This window comes from Phalacrocorax carbo, chromosome 2 (assembly GCF_963921805.1).
Source record: "Phalacrocorax carbo chromosome 2, bPhaCar2.1, whole genome shotgun sequence".
Taxonomy (NCBI): Eukaryota; Metazoa; Chordata; class Aves; order Suliformes; family Phalacrocoracidae; genus Phalacrocorax; species Phalacrocorax carbo.
This window is the reverse complement of record NC_087514.1, coordinates 165,106,073-165,122,014: the sequence shown is the minus strand read 5'-3', so window position 1 is coordinate 165,122,014 and position 15,942 is coordinate 165,106,073. Positions and strand designations below refer to the sequence as shown.

General features: G+C 54.5%; 1 protein-coding gene across 2 annotated transcripts in view; it reads left to right on the top strand.

Annotated features, from left to right (window-relative positions):
- The first annotated feature begins 653 nt into the window (after positions 1 to 653).
- The window catches only part of GJC2 (gap junction protein gamma 2), a 39,370-nt gene continuing 24,081 nt past the window's right edge, over positions 654 to 15,942 (top strand). The window contains exons 1-2 of one of the 2 annotated variants that reach the window (XM_064445172.1): positions 654 to 2,647; positions 6,098 to 6,203. The gene's annotated coding sequence lies outside the window, so the exon portion shown is untranslated. Of the gene's footprint in view, positions 2,648 to 6,097; positions 6,204 to 8,226; positions 8,371 to 15,942 lie in introns of those variants that run through there. The other variant, XM_064445171.1, reaches the window with a different exon arrangement.

Here is a 15,942-nt window from a genome sequence, read left to right as displayed (position 1 = left end):
GGGAGGCAAGTCCTCAATAACCCGCTCTGCACTGGGTGACCCGCTTTTAGCGGCTGCCAGCGCGTCTGACGGACCGGAGCGGCGAACGCCCGGGCGCCCGGCGCTAACGCAAGGTGACAGGGTGGCCATCGGGACGGCGATGGGTGGCAGACGGACGGGGAGCAGGTTGCTGGAGCCCGGCTGGTCACCGAGCAGGTGATACGGCTGCTGAGCATCTCTCGCGAATCGATTTTGGCAGCTGTTGGCAGGCACCCCTCTCTGGTTGGTGTTTTGGAGGGGCTCACTGAATCTCGGGGCACCTGTTGAAATGGGTTTAATTTCTGCCTCTTCAAAATGGGATGCCTATTTTATTAATTGCATTTGCAAACGTAAATACCTTTCTGGATCCTTATTTTTGGTACTGGTTTGTCAGGGATGCGGCCGTCCTTGGGACTGTGCTGAGCACCGTGGTTGCGGTGGCCGCCGAATTCAGGGTCCCACACAATGGCAAACGACGGCTCCCGGCGCTCGCTGTGGGGCTGGGGCTGGGATCGAGGGATCAGACTGCGGCAAACTCAGGGTACAAGTGTCTCCCTGCCCACGGGGCTTCTGTGATTAAAGATGCTGGTCCTGGGGGACCCTATTTCCCACCTAGGAGATCTTCCAGGCAGGAAGAGCTGAACATACCGACCATCAGGTTTGGGGTATTTTGGTGTAAAGGTGGGCGAGGTGAAGGACAAGAGGAAGCTAACACTGTCAAACATGGCTTTATTTCATTGTCCCAACAGCCGTTAAGAACATCGTTACCTGGGCCCACAGGGATGAATTTCTCCCCGAGTGCAGCTGTGACTCCTGTTTCTCTACCTTGGGGTACCCCCAAGCAAAAGAACGGGTTTGCTGCTGGGTTGCTCACAGAAATGTTGCAAAAAGGTTTTTTTTTTTAAATAGTATATATTTTTTCTTCACTGCTCTGTCAGACTGGGATAGAATTGGACAGATTCCAACTCTTTTCAGCTCTGCGAGATGCTCTGGGAAGTGTGGCAGCCCCTCGTCCCGCATCCCTGCGGGAGGAGGATGCTGGGGGAGGAAGGCTAATCCCCATGAGAAGGGTGTGTGGGATGATACCAGGAGTCATGCTGGAGAAGAGCTGGGATAAAACTTGCTCTGGGGTCTCTCCCCGGCTGGGACTGGGGGTATTTTGGAGCCAATGCCAAAAAATAACTAAATCCCAGTAGCAATTTTTTTTTTTTTTGCTTAAAAGCGATACTTTGCGCTCTTGCTTTTGTGGTTTTGGCTGAATCCGGGCTGAAGTGCTGCTTTTGGGGCAGGAGCTGATCACTTCACCCACCCTTCTGTTCGTTCAAGGTCTTTGGCAATAGAAGTACCCCTTCAAGGGGTGAACGTGGGGTTGGTGGCTTGAGACGCAGAGGTGAGCTCTGCTCTGACCCAACGGCGCTGAGGTGCTGCCTGGGAAGGACGTCACGCAGGGACGCGTGAGGGCAGGCAGCGCCCAGAGCAGCCTGGGGGAGGCCAAGAAGGGCTGGAGCCACGCTGCGGGATAGCTTCAAGCAGCCAAAATTAGCCCAAAGCCCATCCACCCGCAGCTCTTTCCAGCATCTCGCCCCCCCGCAATAATGCCAAGGTCCAGAGATTTGTCCTTGCCGTGGCTTTTCTTGGCATCTCGGTGCTTTTGGAGGCAGCCCTGATTTTCAAGCTTCCTTCCGTGCGATTGCAAAAAGGCACCGCGGGGCAGAGCCAGCCTGGGAGATAATTGGGCAGCCGGCGTATAAAATAAGCAACAAGGGGAAAAAAAGAACTAGGAATAAACGTGGGTTTCTTGTTTGCCCGTCAGTGTCCGGTTCGGACTGCACACGCGCTTCCGACCGCAAGCGCTGGGATTTAGCACCCCGGGTGCGAAGGCGCGATGGGACGTGCTCACGTCTGCACGGGGACGCCGTGTCGCGGGTAGGGCTGTGACTACAGCGACCTGTGTGCTGTCAGAAGTAGTTCTCGGGGGGGGAAAAAGCCTTATTGCAAGGCAGCCTGGGCTCCTCATGCGCATTTAGGACCTTCCAGAGAGGTCATTCAGCACGTCAGTGGGGTTAGTGCTGCCTGGCCCTGGCATGGCTGAGGGGTCTGAGGCCACCAGTTACCAGATTTTTTTGGCAAAACCCCCATTTTTTTTTTTCCTACTATATCCAGTGCCTGCTTTTCCATTGATGTGCAGCAAACCTCATCTGGAAACCCTCCTGCATGGCTTCCAGCTGGGAGCCTTGCCGCGGGGGGTTTGGGTTGTCACCCCTCCACAGCGGAGCCACGGGGCGAGACCTGCCGGCGCTCCCCAACCCACTTCGGTGCAAGATCCTTGGGTGTCTCACGGGCCACGCGGAGCCAGCTGGCTTTGCCCTGCAGCAGATGGGGAGCAGGAGGGAGGTGGGCTCTGTGGGCTGGAGATGGCTCTCCTGAGCTGAGGAATCCAGACATGCCAGACTGGGCTTTTTTAGGGGGCTACAGCTGAGACTGATCTTATGCCGGGTGACGTGGTCCCTGCCTGGGGTTGCTGATGTCCTTTTTGTGCTCTCCCACAGGACGGCGAGGTGACCACCACATGCCAGCTGCCGCTGCCTCGCGCTGAGACACCCACCAGCACCACCAACAGTGACAACAGGTAGGTCCCATAAAACCACGACAGCTCACAACCCTCGCTGAGGCTAATCAACCCCGGCGGGACCTGATCCGACCCATGCCCGCACCCCTTGGCCAAGATATCGCTCCTGCAGGGCTCATTTTCCTTGACCACGCTGCTGCTGGAGAACAAGTCACGGGGGAGGAATGAGTTTTCTCTCTAGCACAGGGTATTGGGGAGCATCCCATGGGTATGTGATGCTCCAAGGGGCTTGTAGGAGTCAAGCCGTCTCCGGCTCCATCAGCTCCACGAGGATAAGAGCTGCCCTGGCAGCTGGACCAGGAGCCAGGATGAGCCTGCCTTGCTGGGCGCTGTATTTGGGTCAGGCGTATTGACTGGATGTGCAACTGTGTCATCCCTGGAGAGCGCAGGATGCCGATCCATAAACCCAACTGGCTCCAGATGGGGTGGTATGCATGGTGAGGAGCACCGGCTGGGGCAAGACACCAGCATCAACACCATGCTCCCTGTTTCTCAACTCGGCCCTGCTCCCAGGCTCCAAAAACGGGCAAAAAAAAAAAAAAAAAAAGGGGGGAATCCAGTACAGGCTCAGCCTTTCCTCACAATAGCAGCTGTGACTCTGCTTTTCCGGGACGTGGCTCCAGCCCTGTAAATAGCCAGAAGCCATCTGCAATTCAGATTGTGTGCAGCGGCAACTGGTACAACCTGAGGCTTGTGAAATCGGGGGTGCACCCCCCCTCTTGACGCCTGATTTCTCTCTCCCCAGGCATGGAAAGAGGGAGGAACAGGATGTTTTCCCAGCTTTTGCTTTCCCCATCCTGGCTGCCAGAGATGTGAGGAGGTGATAAAAAGAAGGGAGGCTGAAAAAGCAAAATGCCGATGCCAAGGTTGAGCTCAAAGAATTTATATATTTTATTTCGTTGCCTCATAGAGGAGCACTAAAATAATAGTGAACCCACACGGGGAGGGGGCCCCTGTGAACTGGGACCATCAGGCTCAGGGAAGGACAGGGTGGCTGTCCCCCTGCCATCAGCCAAGTCCTCAGTCCAGCATTAAGTTGCAAATATTCCCTTGAAGCACCAGGGTTTCTTCTCCTGTTTGCTATCAAGCAAGTCTTGCTGATAAAAAGCAAGTGCCTATGTGCTGGGCATCCAGCCCCAGGGGTGTCCCTGGCTCCCTAATGCAAAGCCAGCACAGAGGTGACGGGGACTGAGCCCTGCTGGGAAAACTCTCCAAAAAGTCAAGTGCAATGCTCCAGTCCCCCCTGCGCTGACCTGGATAGACTGGGAATAGGATGAGGAGAAAAGGGGAGGCTTGTAATTTTTCCTGGTTGGAAGTGCAGGATACTTGAGGTCCATCCCTGCTCGTGGTGGTCCCACGGATTCCTCCCGGACACGGCAGCATGGACTGGAGAAACTAACACCCAGATTCAGGTGGAGAGGGGACACTGGTGTCCCTGCCCACGCCGGTGGGGTCATCGCCCACCCTGAGGAGCCACAGCCAGCACCCATGGGGTGTGAGAGCTTGTCAGGCTGTTTCCCTGAGCGAGAAAGATGATCTCAAATGTTTCATTGATTCGGTATCTGATTGCTATTACAGTAGTTTGACCTGCAGAGGTCAGGAAGCCACACTGCCTACACTCATCTCGGCCAGCACGGACGTCCTCGTGGCTTCAAACCTGGGCTGAACGTCCCTTCTGCTCCCCCCTCCTGGCCCTGGGCTCCCAAGTGCTGCCTGCACACCCTGCCCCTGCCAGCATCCCCAGGGAGCAGCCCAGCTCCATCACAGCAGCTTTTCCACATTTAATTTGCCTTTTTTTTTTTAATGCACCAGTTTTTTCACCCCATCTGCCCTCCAAAGCATGGATGCTGGTGCTGCTTGGGGCCATCACACTGCAGCTTCACTCCCTCAGCTCCAGGACCTACTGCTAACCTGCAGACACCAGGAGCAAAACCAAAGCAGACGGCACCGCTGTGGTAGCGATCTCTGAGCTCTTTGCTGCTTTTATTGCTGAGGTGCAACCTGATTGCCCTTGTCCTATCGGCTGTGGTCATAGGGAAGAGATTTCACTGGTCATCTTGCAGCAGCTCCTGGTGTTTCTAAAGACAGGCAGGATCTTCCTTCGTACCTTACCGTCTCGGATGCCGCCAACTTGCTGCCTCTCTTGTCCTGGGTGCCTCTGAGAAGAGTTTCAACTCTGTTTTCTTTCCACTTTCCCATTTAATAGTTGCATTTATCAATAAAGTCTCCCCTGCTCTTCTCAAGCCTGATCAGACCCAGCTCAGCCTCTCCTCATGTGTCCCATCCTTCAGCCCTGACCACCTTGTTGGCCGCCACCGCATCCTCTCCAGCTTCTCCGTGTGCTCCTCCATCTGGATGCAAAGTCCCTGGAAGGATCCCTACAAAATACCACCCAGAGCATCCTTCTTTTTTGTCAGTGAGCAAGTTAACACCCAAACTCAACCCAGTCAACAGTGTGCCAGCAGCGTGCCCTGGCAGCCCAGGGGGCCAGCCGTGCCCTGGGGGGCACCGAGCCCTGCATCGCAGCCGGGCGAGGGGGGGATTGTCCCGCTCTGCCCCGCGCTGGGGCGGCCTCACCCCGAGTGCTGTGGGCAGCGTTGGGCGCCGCAGGACATTGGGGGTATAAAGGTACTGGAGAGTGTCCCGAGGGGGCCACGGGGCTGGGGAAGGGTTTAGAGGGGAAACGGTACGAGGGGCGGCTGGAGTCCCTGGGTTTGTTCAGCTGGAGCAGAGGGGGCCGAGGGCAGCCTCATGGCGCTCTGCAGCTCCCTCCCGAGGGCAGGAGGAGGGGCAGGGCTGGTCTCTGCTCTCTGGTGCCCAACGCCAGGCCCCGAGGGAACGGCAGGGAGATGTGCCAGGGGAGGGTGAGGCTGGGCATTAGGGAAAGGTCCTTCCCCCCGAGGGTGGTGGGGCCCTGGCACAGGCTCCCCAGGGAGGCATCACGGCACCAGCCTGGCGATGTTCCAGAAGCACTTGGACACGGCCCTCAGAGACACGGTGTGAATTTGGGGTGTCCTGTGCAGGGACAGGAGCTGGGCTCAGTGGTCCTTGTGGGTCCCTTCCAGCTCAGGGCATTCTGTGATTCAGTCTTCCCATCACCTTTGTACCCCTCATGTATTTTTTCTAAGTTCCTATTTCCTTCCCCTCGTAGGAACCTCACACCAGGCAATAGCGTAACGGTGTTGGTAAGGCAAAACTGAGATCTCTCCTGTCCTCAGGTCTGTTATCTTGCCCTAGGAGGAAAACAGTCTCCCAGTGCTCTCCAGTGGTAGGATGAAGTTGTTGGGACCTTGCAGAGGAGGAGAAGCTTCACCCTGTGCCACCGCACGCAGGAGCCGCGGCTCCGGAAGGGACAATGGTGGCATTGAGCGTGGGTGCTGAAACGCTGCCGTATTGTGCCTGGCAGAGAGATGCCCGGGAATAATCGCCTCCTCCTTGGCTTTGTTGCAGGGCTGAGGCCGGTTGTGCTGCAGGGCGCTTTCCCCCCCCGAAGGTCTCCGGTTATGCGGTGAAGACCCGTAGCTCAGACGCACCTTTTTTTTCCTGGCTGTGAAAGGTACGGCTCGTCTAATCGCCTCCTTACTGATATGTGACTTGGGGGGTATCACTGATTGGGAGAAAATGTGGATTTGGGGACAAAAGGATGGTCTGTTCCTCATCCCGGGGTGCCACGTCACACTTTCATTCATCCTTGTAATATATTTTATATATATTATATTGTCTATATTGTATATAGCGCTTTTATCACGTACGTTATATATAAAGTCAATGTCGCGAGCCATGCAAATTGTCTTACTTCTTTTTATGCCTATAAAATGCTTTATATGAAATATATGCTTAAGGTATGGAAATCCAACTCCACTCAGGGTCTGGGCAATCCCTTAAAATTTGGATCTAGGGTTTTTCTTGAAACTGTTTTAAACAAGGCTGAACGAGGCTTTGCTCCTGGTCTAAAACAGGGTGATGCTGAGATTTTGTTTAGAAAGTATATTTAAGGTTGTTTTTGAGCTGGGTGCCTACAAAAGGATTTCCCCAAACAGTTTCTGGGTAAGGGTGTTTTCCTCACCCAAAATCTGCTTGAAAAGCTCAAATCTGAGCTGAAGGTTTGGCTTGTGACCGTATCAAGGGCAGCACCAAGCTGCAGGAGCAAGCGCTGTGGCAGTGCCTCCCTTCTCCCTTCTCTTCCATCCCTGGAGCATCCTATGAGCTAATTTCCTCTTGAGAACCCCTTCTGGGAATGTGTCCCCCCCTGCACGGTCAGTCAGGCTGTTTCCCAGCTCATTCCTTCCTGAAAGCAGCTGGAGAGAAGAAACACTCTTGAAAAATTAAATAAGAGGATGAAAACTTGGCTGCCCCATCCCGGCTGTGCCGGGGATCAAGGACATCCCTTCTCTTTAAAACTGGGAAAAACAAGTTATTTTGAGTAGTTTCACATGGTCGGTGCTACTTAAGAAATACCGAGGGACATGCACCGGGTCTGTGTATGAGCAGGAGGTTGAAGAATCACCAGATATTAAAGGTTTAGAGCCATCTTCATACTGGGGTTGCAAAGTTTTGGGCTGTGGGGGGGGTGGGTGTCGAGCAAAACCTTGCTGATTTGAACCCCTGAAAGCCAAATCTCGCCTCGCAGCACGGGGCCTTTAAGGAAAACATCAATTATTGTGAGATCAGCCATAAAATCATGCAAGCTGGCAAAGCGAAGGAACCGATAACAACACGCCAAAGGTCACGGACAACGGCGATTATTTAATCCCTGCTTGTTGCATGGGGTAACATCACCCCCCTCCTTGATCTGCATGGGGGGTAAAACCCTCTGGCTTGAGAGCAGGATGGGCTGGAGGATGAAGAAAATGTTCTCTTTGTCCCCTTCCAGCTGTTTTTCCTTCCAGCTGTTATCTGCAGAGCAGGGCCATGCTTCCAGCTGCCACCCCCTGCCCTGCAAAAGGGGGCTGGGAAGGGAGCAAAGGGGTGAAGAGGGGCTGGGAGGGGGCTGGAAGGGAGCCTCCCGCCACCATAAAATACTAAAAATGTAAAATTTGAGCGATGAGTGCTGCTTCGGGCTGTTCACTTTGATGTAAAAATCTGGGGAAGGGGTGAAAAAGAGGGTTTTGACGATGCTGCAGTGTATCACTGTGGCTGCAAGGACAGGTTGAGTTTGCAGCCGTCTTTCCTTTCTGCTGCACCCCTGGTTGAACAGAGAGGAAAAGAAAACCCAAAGAAGGAGGGAGCACTTCTTATCCCACGGCAGCACCTCTGCTTTCTGCCTCCCCTCTCCTGCTCCAAGGAGCTCTCTTTGTTGTTATTAGCCCTAAACCTTTAGACTATTTGAATTATTTTATTTTTCCCTAAGCATTGCTCTTGGCTCCTGACAGCATCGCTGCCTTCTTGTTTTTCCTGGATGCTTATAAGGAAATTAAAAAAAAAAACAAAAGGAAGGGAAAGAAATCCTTGGCATCCGGGGGGACGATGGGTTTGCAGCGTCAGATGTGGAGGAGCTCCCCTGTCTTGGGAAGCTTCCCCCGTGGAGGTCTCCACGTCATCCTCTCCAGGCTGGTGCAGCGGGAAGAGAGCGTGGTTCGAAGGGGTGGGAGGGGAGGAAAAGCAGCGGCTGGGGAGCTCGGCCTGCGGCAGCAGGCAGGGGACGGGGCGCTGCCTGCGGCTCCGCGCACCACGGCGGGGAAGGATGGGACGTTTTTGCAAGGGACTGAGCCCAGTGCTTCTCCGTATGTTACCTTTTAATCTTGTTTTTCTTTCCTCCCCTACGCTTTATTTTGAGATTTTGCCTGATGGTTTTAGCTTGGACAATTCCCGGCACTTCGCAGACCCCCTCCCTCTGCTTCAATCCACCTCCCTTCCCACCCCGCTCTCCCCTGCTCTTCATTTTCTGCCTTTTCCCCCCATCACTTGGGTGGGGAATGCGTTTGCTGCGACCTAATGTTCGTGTATTGCCTTTCCTGCCGGTGGTGAGAGACATAACATCCCTATTTGGCATCAGTTTGTGCACGCTTTGTCGGCATAAATCATCCCCCATCGCGCGGGGCAGCGCAAATCCATCTCCAGGGAGCTTGGGATTAAACCATCGGTGGTTTAGCTTTTTCCTGATGGAAACCCCTGTGTGTTCTGGGACCTCCTGGCCAGTCCCCGTCCCGGACCTTCTCCCCATTTCAGTCCAACAGAGCTGGGGAGAGGAAAGTGTTTCAGGGTTCGGTTTTTCTGCTCGTCCTGCTTTTGGTCCTTTGGGTTACGTTTCTGAGACTTCTGCTCGTACAGCAGATTTTAGGGTCTGCAGCCTGCTTGCTTTTGGAGCATCAGCTGAGGCGGTACACGCTCGTGTATCACAGGATGGTCTTTGAAGACCAGGCGCGGGCAGAGACCAGCGCCCGTAGGAGCTGACCCCAGCAGGAGATGCGGTTTTGCAGCTGATGTCTCTGACCCACGGACAAAAGGTCCATTGATAAGTTGATGTTCTCTGTAAAGTGCTTTTGCATTGTATTGTTTTTTAAATAATACCCAAGGATGTGAGTGCACTTTTCATCCTCGCGCCTCAAAACACCTCACAAAGGGTGCCTTCTCTCCTGCGTCGCAAGGGAAACTGAGGCACGGGGCATCAGGAGCTGAACCTGCTCCTTGATGGCCTCATCTTCTTGGCCAACAGGCTTTCCTTGAGAGAGAACTCACCTGTTGGCTACCACACACAGAGGTTGCTCCTCTGGGGTGGGATCTCCTTCTCCAACTTGTATCCCCCATCAACACCTCTACAGCCATAGATGAATCTTGTTTAGAGCTGCTGTTGCATTTCCATAGCTTTTATCAAATCCATCCTCATTCAAACCCAAAGATCTTCCTTGTGGTTAACGGGTGACCCTTAGGTACATCCCGCCTACCTCCAGGTTGCTGGTACAGTCGTAGAAAACTTGGCTGCAACCAGCATTTGTCCAAAGGGATCCCCTGGCAGCGGGGCTAGAAGGACCTCTGAGCCCTCCTGGTCCGTGCTGTGCCCTGTGCATGGTAGGGAGGCACTTCTCTCTCACGCCCTGGGGGTTCCATCTCCTCCCACCCCAAAATGCCCTTTCCATCTATACCCAGCACAGGAGCTTGGCTTAATAAATGGCTTTAAGCTGTGTTTAATAGGAGAAAGCCGTGCCCTGTCGTGTAAGAGGGTGTGTGAACACCCCCCATACCCCAGCTAGAGAGAAGCAAAGAGCTCCTTGAGTCTCAGGAGGCCACAGGCACCTTCTCCTTTCACCCAAATTACCTTGAAATGCCACAGGAGGGCAACCTGTCCTCTGTCCAAAGCCTCCTTAGAAAGTCAGAGGGAGGAAATCCAACGTAACCCGGCTCAAGTGAGTCACGGGCGGGTGGGAACGGGGGAAAGGGGCATGTCACTGATGGGGAACCTACAGCTTGTGCTCCTGCGAGCTACAAGAGCTACTTCTGAGACAACCTTTGGGTGTTGTCCAAGACCAAAATAACAGATGATTTTTTTTTTTTGGTGCGTGTCATAAGGAAGCCTCTCCTTCCCCTGTAATGTACTGCGGAGGTGGACGGCAGCACACGGCGTGCACCGTCCCTTCCAAGTCAGGACATTCTACGATTCTATGATAATTTATGGCTTGTTTGGAGCTCTTCCACCCAAGACTCATCCAACGAGCACAAGGTTCATTTTTAAGGCTGCGCAGCTCCCTTTGACCTGGTCTGTTGCTTGGAGACCTTGGTGACCGGCCACATAAACTGCCGTAGTTTCTGCTCCTTGCTGCCAGAAAAAGAGTAAATAAAGGATTTTGTGCAGGGTTGCTGTGTGCTGTCAGCACAACCCAGGGCTGTAGCAGTAGGGGACAGGGGAAATGGATGGAAAATGAGGAGCCCTGTTCTATAAATTAAGGCATATGGGGGTAAATTGCTATTTCACTTCTAACTTCTAACTTGTTCACTTCTATTTTTGCTAGAGTGATTTGTTTATCTCCCTGCCTCCACAGGGGAGCCTGGTGGCATTTTTTGGCACTGTGGGGTGACCCACTGGTTCTCCGGCTTCCTCCCCACAAGGTGGGGACCCTGGGGCTGCCTGCCAGGTGCCCTGGGCTGTCCTGAAGCATGAGGTGGCTTTTAGGGTCTATTTACATCCTGCAGGGTCTCAGAAAAGCTCCTCCAAGACCTTCCCACACGCCTCTGTGGTCTGACTTCTCGCCCACCCTGGGCGCAGAGCAGTCTCCTGGGGAGGATGCCAACTTCTCCTGGGCACTGGTGGGTGCAGAGGTGTGGGAGATGTTGAGCAAGGAGGGACCGATAGGAATTTCAAGGGTGAGTTGTGCAATTGCAGGACAACAGAGACTGAAGGTACCTCAGGAGGTCATGGAGTAAGGCCAAGTTTGATGTCTGATGAGGCTACCCAGGGCCCTGTCCAACTGAGTTATCTCCAAGGGTGGAGATCCCACCAGCTCCCTGTGCCATGTTTGTCATGGAGACTTTTTCATTTCTTATCCAGTTGAAATTTTTCTGGCTGCAACTTGCCCTTTCACTGTGTGCCTGGACCACCTTCTCTATAACCTCCCATAAGGCAGCTGCACACACCTGCAAGATCTTCCCTTTCTCTTCTCCGGGCTGATCATAGAATCATAGAACAGTTTGGGTTGGAAGGGACCTTTCGAGGCCATCCAGTCCAACCCCCTGCTGTGAGCAGGGACATCTGCAACCACATCAGGTTGCTCAGAGCCCCGGCCAGCCTGGCCTTGGGTGTTTCCAGGGATGGGGCATCGACCACCTCTCTGGGCAACCTGGGCCAGGGTTTCACCACCCTCATACTAAAAAATTTTTTTCTTATATCCAGTGTAAATCTGCCCTCCTTTAGTTTAAAACCATCACCCCATGTCCTGTCACAGCAGGCCTTGCTAAAGAGGTCACCCCCACCCTTCCTACAGCCCCCCTTTAAGCCCTGGGAGGCCGCAATAAGGTCTCCCTGCAGCTTCTCCTCCCCAGGCTGCACAACCCCAGCTCTCCCAGCCCGGCCTCGCAGCAGAGGGGCTCCAGCCCCCGGAGCGTTTCTGTGGCCCCTCTGGCCCCGCTCCAACAGCCCCGTGTCTGTCCCGTGCTGAGGAGCCCCGAGCTGGAGGCGGCGCTGCAGGGGGGTCTCACAGAGCAGGGCAGAGGGGCAGGACCCCCTCCCTCGCCCCGCTGCCCGCCCTGCTGGGGATGCCGCCCAGGGCACGGCTGGCTCTCTGGGCTGCGGATCAGACCCAGCGCTCTCAGCCTCCCCTCGGACATCCCGTTCTTCAGCCCACGACCATTTTGGACACAGCAGCGCTGCCCCACCCTCTCTATCCACTGCTCCCCCCAAACCAGGAGTGGCCCCAGACTCTGTCCCATTCCCCTGATCATTAATGACACGCAACAGCCTTGGCCCCAGCCGTCATCCCCAGGGAATACCAGCCCAACTGGGAGGGGACCCAGCAGCACCGGGAGGTGACAGGGTGGCACCAGCTGCTCCATGAGGGCCAGGATCGTGTTGGGGTCACGAGACCCTACTTTCCGTGTGAATTTACATGCAGCATCACCATTTCAACTGGGATAACACCCATTTAAGCACAGCAAGGCCTGAGGGATCTTGGTGTCTCCCAAGGCTGCGTTTTTGCTTTGCTTTGTTATTTCTGACTGCAACTTTTAATACCCTCTTAAGCACGTGCTTGGCCAAGAGCTTTACAAGCGTCTGCTTTGTGCAAAGCGCCTTTCACACACGAGGTGGAGGCCAGCAAAGCAGAAAGCTGCAGACGGCATATGTGAGCCCACCAGCGGGGTGCTGGCGGCATGTAAATGGACAAAATCATGGGAAAATGGCCCAGAAATGCAGCTCACCCCCTGCTGCGGCCGAGCCACTGGGCTGAAGCAATGCTGGTGGCTTCTGTCTGGCCCTGGGCATCTTTGGGTACTTAAATCCCTCCTCCATCTGACCCTCCAGGTCAATGCAGAGTTAACCCAACCTACGACCCCAGATGACATTCCCCTCCGGATTCAGCCCCGGAGAACGCCCTGCCGTGCATCCGGAAGCCTCTGCTTCGGAAACCTGACGCTGGTTCAAAAGCGAGCCTCAGCCAAATTCCTCCAGACATGTTTTTATCATCCCCTTTTTTTTCCTGCCGGGGACAATGGCATTGCTTGCTGCTCTGCCCAGCCCTTTCCTCTGCGCTCCCAGACAGAAATAGTTAACCAGGTTTACTAAGAAATGAATGTCCTGGTTTCCTTTCCAGGGCAGGCAGCTCCCCCCCGCCTCCCCCCTGCCCATCTCTCTGCTCTGAGCCCTCGAGAGGAGCCGATATCTAGTGACATGATGCAAGAGCAGACGTCGTCTCCCTCGCCCTGGCAGTGTTTCAGTGACCTGGTGGCCTGTGCAAGCGCTGCCAGGTCCCCCGGGGCTTTCTGCAGCATGAGAGCAGCCCTTTGCTCTCCTCTTGTGATCAGTGGGAATAGGAGCACCTCGTGGCTCCGGGGAAGACGTGAGCCAGTCCCGGCTCTGGAGAGTTTCAAGTCAAAACAGATCAAGCTAATAAAAAGGAAGAGATGCTGGAGAAGAGGAAGGGAGGAAAGGAGGAGAGAAAAGATGATGCCACGGGCACTGGAATGCAACCCCTGCTGTAGAAGAACCTCATCTGATAGTGTGGCTTCTTCTGGGGTTGTGGTTGGGTCCCCCAGGAAACAGGTGACCACTGGGGCAGGACCCTGTGCTGACCCCAGCACCCAGACTCAACACCCCAGGCTGGTTTCGGTTGCCCACATGTAGGTATTTAGGGTCATCTGAGATGCCACAACCCATTCAAGAAGCACTTGGACAACGCCCTCAGACACATGGTGTGAATTTTGGAGTTGTCCTGTGCAGAGACAGGAGTTGGGCTCGATGAACCTTGTGGGTCCCTTCCAGCTCAGGACATTCTGTGATTCTATGATTCCATGATTAGTTCTGCAGGGGCGGGCTGCTGGCTCACACGATGCTCCAGCTGCGATACGGCAGTCGGGAGGAGCTGTTCGGTGCTCTCCATGCGCACCCAGAGGAAGGCTGCCTTCCAAAGGGGCTTTGTTGCGTGCTTGGCTTGGCTTGGCTTGGCTTGGCTTGGCTTGGCTTGGCTTGGCTTGGCTTGGTGGGAGGTGGTTGCTCTCAGGCTGCAAACTCCCCGGACAAAGCAATTTTCATGCGGCAGGACCGGGGGGAGATGGGCAAGAAGGGGTCAGCTGTAGCTTCAGCCCCTGGTTGAAAGGACCCAGAGGTTTGCACAGGAGGGACACGGCGTTCCGTGGGGAGCGCCGGTTTGGTGGAGCATGAGACATCCCACCGCCCCGGCTGGGGCATGGGCACCTGCCTGGCATCCCCATGGGAGTGGAGAGGTGAGGAGGTCCAGCAGGAGAGCAAAGCTCCCCTGATGTCCCCGGGCTGGTGAGACAGACTGCAGGCTGCTGTGATTTCGGGAGAGGGGGAGGATGGCTGTGTCTTCTCCTTTGGACCCAGCCTGGAGCTGACGCTGGCCATGCTGCAGCACTGCCGGTCGTTCAGCAGGTGGGATCCATGGCACAAAGACCAGAGGTGGGGCTGATCCCCGCCTGGGGGCTGCTCCTCCTTCTTGGCTCTCTGGGGTGCTGTACACTTTGACCGAGGCTCTTTCTGCCCGGCGATCAGAGAAAGCTCCAGTGGGAAATGCAGGAGGACAGGACTGCTTACCTTGTAGCTGTGATCCAAGGACGTCCTTGGAAAGGTTTTGATCTCCTACTTTGGTCGTCCGGCACTTCTGAAGCTGGTTTGCGGGATACACTTACTCCTTGCTGTTACAGCAGAGAGGGATGGCCTGGAAAATAGGAGGCGATGGACGCAGCCAGACCAGAAGAGCAGCAGGGAAAAGCAGGCAGCTTTCTGCAAGAAATACCATGTCTAACGGCAAACTCGTGCAAGGTTTCGCATGCTGGCCAGGACGTGTATGGGCATAGAGCTGTTTTATTTAGTCCTGTGTGAGTGGAGCTTGCCCAGAGAGCCCAAGGTGGGAGGAAGAGGAGGAAGCTCTGCTCTGAGAAGATGCTTTCTTGCAAGCTTTTGCACTGCATGTGTCTCTCCCAGATCTCGTGGCTGCAGAGCCTCCTGGCAGCCCACGGCTCTTCTTTAGCCGTTCCAGAAAATTTTAATAGTTCTAGTAAGGGTGAGCTCTGATGCATGATTTATAGGGAGTGTTTTTATGGTGTTTATGTTGGCGGGCTGTAGTTTATGTACAGTTTGAAATATTCACTGAAACCTCTTATTGTTGGAGCTTAAAAACAACCGAGCGCTGATCAAAGTCCTGCGCTAATTGAAGAAGGGTTGATTTAGGGCTTGGGCTGCCCAGCAGCTGTGCAAAAACGCCTGGCGCCTGCCCGGCCCAGCGAGGCTGCTGCAGCCTGCAGTCCCCATGGGGAAGGAGGGACGATTTCACCCATCAGCGTGGTGGGGATCCATCCAGATTTAGCAGTTACAGCGGTGAAGGCTGCATCTGGCACCGAGAGAGCCAGACCATGATGCCTGGGGCTCCCGTCCGTGCTCGCAGCCTCCCTGGCCTGGTGGAACAGGATGCTCAGCAGATGCGAGAGGCACCAGCTTGGGAAACCTCCAAAAGTGATGGCTTAAATGTGCTTTTTTAAGAACCCAAACCAGCTCATCCACGCACTCAGATACAGGGGCAATACTTCATGCTGGTGGTAAAAATGTAGCTCATTTCCATTCCCATTGCCCCACTCTTTGTGCCTTTGCTAGGATCTCAGTTGCACTACTCATGTTTTAATAAAATCAGGGACTTTAGTGAGATCCCATCAACATCTGTGGGCTTTGGAGTGATCTAACCTCACAAGCATCTCACAAAAAACTGAGCTAGAAACTGAGTCCGAGACCAGCCCTCGGAGGCCAGGCGGACATTGAACTCAGCTCCAAGGAGGAGTGAACACCCAAGTTTAGGCAACTAAATCCCACCCCAGTGCCTTAAAAACAGTCTTGAGGGAGACAACGAGAGATCTCTTTCTTTAGAGGCGAAGCCACCACGCTGCACGTGGCCCTGCCTCCACATGACCCCACAATTGCCCCATATCCCTGCAACCCTTTCCCTAGAAACATCTACTGGGACTCCCCTTCCAGGCAAAAGGGAAATTTATCCCAGGCCAGTTGGTTAGGAAAGATCATGACTAGCTTCAGGCATCCTAGTAGATGTATCCTACGAGAAATGTGAGGGAGAGAAAGCCACAAGGATTAGAGGCACATCTACATGCCTCCAATCTAGATACACGTACTAGAAAATGGAGCA